Source organism: Acipenser ruthenus, chromosome 16, assembly GCF_902713425.1.
Source record: "Acipenser ruthenus chromosome 16, fAciRut3.2 maternal haplotype, whole genome shotgun sequence".
Classification (NCBI taxonomy): domain Eukaryota; kingdom Metazoa; phylum Chordata; class Actinopteri; order Acipenseriformes; family Acipenseridae; genus Acipenser; species Acipenser ruthenus.
In genome coordinates this window covers 19,552,562-19,559,897 of record NC_081204.1, presented here as the reverse complement: position 1 = coordinate 19,559,897, position 7,336 = coordinate 19,552,562, and positions in this window count along the sequence as shown.

Below are 7,336 nucleotides of genomic sequence, written 5' to 3'. Positions count from 1 at the left end.
CTGCTCTTCAGTGGATGTGGGGGATGAGACCCTGCTGCTCTTCAGTGGATGAGACCCTGATGCTCTTCAGTGGATGAGACCCTGCTGCTCTTCAGTGGATGAGACCCTGCTGCTCTTCAGTGGATGTGGGGGATGAGACCCTGCTGCTCTTCAGTGGATGTGAGGGATGAGACCCTGCTGCTCTTCAGTGGATGTGAGGGATGAGACCCTGCTGCTCTTCAGTGGATGTGAGGGATGAGACCCTGCTGCTCTTCAGTGGATGTGAGGGATGAGACCCTGCTGCTCTTCAGTGGATGTGAGGGATGAGACCCTGCTGCTCTTCAGTGGATGAGACCCTGCTGCTCTTCAGTGGATGAGACCATGCTGCTGTTCAGTGGATGTGAGGGATGAGACTCTGCTGCTCTTCAGTGGATGAGACCCTGCTGCTCTTCAGTGGATGAGACCATGCTGCTGTTCAGTGGATGTGAGGGATGAGACTCTGCTGCTCTTCAGTGGATGAAACCATGTTGCTCTTCTGTGGATGTGAGGGGTGAGACCCTGCTGCTCTTCAGTGGATGAGACCCTGCTGCTCTTCAATGGATGAGACCCTGCTGCTCTTCAGTGGATGTGAGGGATGAGACCCTGCTGCTCTTCAGTGGATGTGAGGGATGAGACCCTGCTGCTCTTCAGTGGATGTGGGGGATGAGACCCTGCTGCTCTTCAGTGGATGAGACCCTGCTGCTCTTCAGTGGATGAGACTCTAATGCTCTTCAGTGGAAGTGGGGCATGATGTTCAATTCCAGAGGGGGTTTTCGTACATGTGCTCATCACTTCCTGTACAACTTTTCTCCTTCCGGAACTCAGGTGAGAAACAGGAGGAGCTGTCACTGCTTTTCAGGAGGTGCATTCAGTAATAACAATTTTATTAAAAAAATAAATGTTTTTTGGCTGCAGTGACACGTTTCATTTTAAACGTTTTTGAAACACATTGACAACTAACCAAAAAGGGTTCAAATTCAAATTCTCTTGAGGCTGCAGAATTAGGACAAATCCAGGTATCTGAATTGTGTTTTAACCATAATTTATTATCATGGTCAGTCCTGATTTGCCATGGTCACCAATGTGTTCTTTACTTAAGAGGACTAACTCCTTTTAGATGTAACACAAACTCGATAGTGTCTATTTACAAGACTTCAGGGCAAGCATAAATATGCCATCCATCGCCAGGGTTGGAATATATATATATATATATATATATATATATATATATATATATATATATATATATATATATATATATATATATACAGACGTGCTCAAATTTGTTGGTACCCCTCCACAAAAAACGAATAATGCACAATTTTCTCTGAAATAACTTGAAACTGACAAAAGTAATTGGCATCCACCATTGTTTATTCCATATTTAATAGAAATCAGACTTTGCTTTTGATTTTTTATTCAACATAATATTGTAAATAAGAAAACAAATGAAAATGGCATGGACAAAAATGATGGGACCGCTAACCTAATATTTTGTTGCACAACCTTTAGAGGCAATCACTGCAATCAAACGTTTTCTGTAGCTCTCAAAGAGACTTCTGCACCTGTTAACAGGTAGTTTGGCCCACTCTTCCTGAGCAAACTACTCCAGCTGTCTCAGGTTTGATGGGTGCCTTCTCCAGACTGCAAGTTTCAGCTCTTTCCATAGATGTTCGATAGGATTCAGATCAGGACTCATAGAAGGCCACTTCAGAATAGTCCAATGTTTTGTTCTTATCCATTCTTGGGTGCTTTTAGCTGTGTGTTTTGGGTCATTATCCTGTTGGAGGACCCATGACCTGCGACTGAGGCAGAGCTTTCTGACACTGGGCAGTACGTTTCGCTCCAGAATGCCTTGATAGTCTTGAGATTTCTTTGTGCCCTGCATAGATTCAAGGCACCCGGTGCCAGGCGCAGCAAAGCAGCCCCAAAACATAACCGCGCCTCCTCCATGTTTCACTGTGTGTATGGTGTTCTTTTCTTTGAAAGCTTCATTTTTTCGTCTGTGAACATAGAGCTATATGTGACTTGCCAAAAAGCTCCAGTTTTGACTCATCTGTCCAAAGGACATTCTCCCAGGAGGGTTGTGGCTTGTCAATATGCATTTTAGCAAATTCCAGTCTGGCTTTTTTATGTTTTTCTGTCAAAAGTGGAGTCCTCCTGGGTCTTCTTCCATGGAGCCCACTTTCGCTCAAAAAGCGACGGATGGTGCGATCAGAAACTGACATACCTTCACCTTGGAGTTCAGCTTGTATCTCTTTGGCAGTTATCCTTGGTTCTTTTTCTACCATTCGCACTATCCTTCTGTTCAATCTGGGGTCGATTTTCCTCTTGCGGCCACGCCCAGGGAGGTTGGCTACAGTTCCATGGACCTTAAACTTCTTAATAATATTTGCAACTGTTGTCACAGGAACATCAAGCTGCTTGGAGATGGTCTTGTAGCCTTTACCTTTACCATGCTAGTCTATTATTTTCTTTCTGATCTCCTCAGACAACTCTCTCCTTTCTCTGGTCCATGTTCAGTGTGGTGCACACAATGATACCAAAGAGCACAGTGACTACTTTTCTCCATTTAAATAGGCTGAATGACTGATTACAAGATTGGAGACATGTGTGATACTAATTAAAGAAACTAATTAGTTTGAAATATCACTATAATCCAATTATTTATTATCTTTTCTAAGGGGTACCAACAAATGTGTCCAGGCCATTTTAGAATATCTTTGTAGAATAAGCAATAATTCATCTCTTTTCACAGCTTCTTTGCTTTATTCTATGACATACCAAAGGCATGCAAGTATACATGATAAAATAGCTTTTAATTTCATCACTTTTCAGGAGGAATGAAGCATTATTTCAATGAGCTGTAATGGTACCAACAAATTTGAGCACGTTTGTATATATATATATATATATATATATATATATATATATATATATATATATATATATATATATATATATATATATATATATTGTTTTGGTTGACTTGGTGCCTTGCCATTCATCCTGTTGTGAGCTCTAATTGTTTCTAAGCTTACAGGCAAGTTTAGACACTATTGGTATAACATTATTGGTATGCCGTTATAATATCATTATACTGTATAACGCTGATGAAACTTTAGCAGAGCCAATAGCTGATCACACTATTAACAGCATTAGCAAAACAATGTCAAGCAATGCTTTGGAACACATATTGCACAGCGTACTTCTATGATTCCATGTTAATGCAATGGATCTGTATTGGTTTGTATTGTACATGTGGCTCACAACATTATAGTTGCACACTACTAACATTACCCTTCAGTACCCTGTAATGGAGCAGACAGGTGCATGTGCTCATGTAACAGAGTGCTCTTATACACAGGAGCAGCGTACAGGCTTGTATGCAGGACTGTATTACACTAGAAAAGCATTGAAGAGAAAGCACAAAGTGAAAATCTAATCCACTCAGAAATGTACTGTGGAGTGTTATCAAACACAGTACTGCCTGTCCCAGCTTGCCATTCTAGTGTACAGTAAAGCATGCTCATAAAGAGCCTGGTTATGTGATTATATGGTACAGAAACATTGCTTTGTAGTTTTATTTTTATTTATTTATTTATTTTTTTTATATTTTGGAGGATTGGGACAATATACGGTACAAAATAGCATTCTGGCACCTGACACAGTACTGAAGTCTTTCCAATATGGTCTGGCTGTTTATAACCAATACGAAAATGTACAAAATATGTTGGTTCAATACACAGACAGAAGAATGTGTTCCAGTAAGACAAATACTTAGTATTCAATACACATCTTCTTATTATAATTATCTTACTATGCTACAGGATGTACAATTACACATTACCGATGAACCCCCTGAGTCTGGTTAATAAATCCTTTGGACATTATTTAAATTTCAAGAGCAGGCTCTGTTAGCAGCTTTTTAAAATTTCTTCAGTGTTATTAATTCATGCACTTCTATGAATGCTTAATTACAGGACAAAATACCTGATGCAGAGGTTACATTAGGACAGTACATCACAAAGGCAATATGGGGCCTGCCTGACACTCGGAATAAGGGTTTATATTTTAATACAGTTTTGCAGAGGAGAGCCCCCAGGAACCAGGATGATGCTGTGGGGAAATTCACGAGACTCATATCTTTCAACTCTGAGGACCTGGGTTCAAATCCACCCTGCAGTACGTCAAGTGAAAATCAGTTTGGTGGTCTCAACACCCAATAGGAACTGTTCACTGGAGGCTGTACCGTCCAGTGGTTAAAGAAAAGGGCTTGTAACCAGGAGATCCCCGGTTCAAATCCCACCTCAGCCACTGACTCATTGTGTGACCCTGAGCAAGTCACTTAACCTCCTTGTGTTCCATCTTTTGGGTGAGACTTAATTGTAAGTGACTCTGCAGCTGATGCATAGTTCACACACCCTAGTCTCTGTAAGTCGCCTTGGATAAAGGCATCTGCTAAATAAATAAACTGGGATTCACCACCTTTCACCCAATAGGAACTGTTCTCTGGGATTCACCATCTTTCACCCAATAGGAACTGTTCACTGGGATGCACCATATTTCACCCAATAGGAACTGTTCACTGGGATGCACCATCTTTCACCTAATAGGAACTGTTCACTGGGATGCACCATGTTTCACCCAATAGGAACTGTTCACTGGGATTCACCACCTTTCACCCAATAGGAACTGTTCACTGGGATGCACCATCTTTCACCCAATAGGAACTGTTCACTGGGATGCACCATGTTTCACCCAATAGGAACTGTTCACTGGGATGCACCATCTTTCTTTGTTGGTATTGCATACTCATTTTCTACTGGATCTTTTTATGCTTTTGAATGTTATTAAGAATTCTCCCGAGTTACATTAAGGGCACTCTCAGATGATGCATGATGCTGTTAATGATCTAACAAACACCACGCTGCTGAAAGCTGTATCAAATGAGAACCAGGGTGTGGAAGGGTGGTGGTTAATTCACTGACACACAGGACACAGAGAAGTAATTCGGGAACACCGCACAGGTGCCCAGTTTTATTATGGGAGCGTAATTTCTTTTCAGCCCGCAGAGGGCGCTGTTGTCTGTGGTCTGCCGTACCAACTATGGTAACGACAGAGCCACAACTATACCGGGGACGGTACAGAATACAGGTGTTCAACACAACAATAATCAACAGGCGAAAGGAACAGGGAAAATAAAACACAGTAAACAAAACTACAAATAAAAGGTGCTGCGCTCGGCAGCTTCACCCCAACCGTCGCTACCCGCACGGCCCGGGTCTCCGTCCTACACTAACGGCTCCCTCAGCCTGCTATACATTGTTTATCGGGGCTGCCCAAGGTTTTTCCCCGCTACCGCTAATTGTTTTCTTTTCTTTTCTTGTTGGGATTTCCATCCCCGCAGCCTTTACTCCAGCACGTCCGCACGCCTTTTACGTCTCAGAGGGCAGACCTGAGGGAACAGCAGAATGTTAACTTATAGGGCCAGCAATTCCCCCAAGACCCGCCTCTCAGCCACTCAGAGAGAAGGAAAGCCCGCACACCCACTCTCCGTGTCATTGCCATGACCGACAGGCGGATATTGACGGGCTGCTGCCCTCTTCCTGCACTATGAACACATCAGAAGAGTCAGCACAGGTCTCCCCCAGTTACACAGGGATAGAACGGTTATAGAAAGGCAACCAGGATGGCTGAAAACACAGTTTCTATAGCTTTAGAAAAATGCTTCTGCTGGAAGGCTGCAACAAAACTGAGTCGCGTATTAAAATTGACAGGTCGTAAACTATACTTTAGGAGCCAGATTTTTAAGTCCTTAAACTGGGGCAGTATGGAAATATTGTGAATAACTTCCAACTTCCAAGCTACGGGGAAGCTCCAGGGTTTCTATCTTCACTTTGCCAATGTTTGATCTAATATCATATTGAAAGTGAATGCAGAGACTCGTGGTGATATAGTCAGAGTGGAATCTTTTACTTTCAAAACCCTTTTTTGTGAACAAATGATCTTATTGTCTTTGTAATTTCATTTCTACACAACAAGTATAATTATTACATTACACAGTAGCAATTCAATAATATAAAATTCAGAGATTCTCAGTTCACAAAACATCTTGTGTTGCTGGTTACTGCTGCAAATCTAGTCCCCATTTCTGCCTAAGAAACGGCATCTTCTCTCTCTTTCTCTATCACTATGCTATCCTGCAGTGTCCAATCTGCAAAGCAGGCACTTCCTGAAAACATTACATCTTAGTATTTCTGTTTATTAAATGGTTACTTCCTAGAATCAATTAAAAAAAACATTTAATTTCTTACGATTTAATATGTCTGGTTTGTTATTTTTTCCTATTGCAGTTTCTGCTTGGATTAATAGATACTAAGAAATAGCTTTTCATCCATTTTCTACTATTAAACGACTCATTCATTTTAGATTATGTGGTGGGAAGCCTGAAGGTGATGACATGCATTAAATATCCTATCTTTTGATTGTCTGCAATACATTAAGCCCACTGCATCCCCCATAAGCGTCCTCACCGTTTCACAGATAATCCGCTTTTCTGAGTTTTGTTTAGAAGCTGCCCTGACTGCAGAAACAGGAATTTCCATCTGAAGTAGTTAAATAGTAATCCAACTAGGAAAGCCCTTTGCATTTCTCAGAATATGTGTATTTCAATGGCAGGATGCACCATTTCTCCACTGGCTTTTACCATGGCAATGGAAGTAATCATTAGGGCATCAAAATGGGTAGTAGGAGGAGAGCGCTTGGCTTCTGGAATGCGACTACCACCAATTCGAGCATACATGGATGACATGACAACCATGACTACAACAGTACCCTGCACTAATCGATTATTGGGCAAATTAACCAATAACATTGAATGGGCACGAATGCAATTCAAGCCCACTAAATCAAGGAGCATCTCTATAATTAAAGGCAAAGTAGTAGATAAAACATTCTTCATTAATGGTGAGGCAATACCAACAGTGTCTGAGAAGCCAGTGAAGAGTCTTGGGAGATGGTACGACGGGGATCTAAAGGACACAGTTCGTGTGGGAGAAGTTAGACAACAAGCAGTGGAAGGGTTGAAGAGCATAGACAGCTGCGCTCTACCAGGTAAACTAAAACTCTGGTGCTTTCAGTTTGGTCTACTGCCGAGGTTGCTGTGGCCACTGACTGTGTACGAGGTTTCTTTGACAACAGTAGAGAAGCTGGAAGCTTTAATTAGTTCATACATCAGGAAATGGTTGGGAGTTCCACGCTGCCTCAGCAGAGTGGGACTTTATGGTAAAGGAATACTGCAGCTACCAGTCTCTGC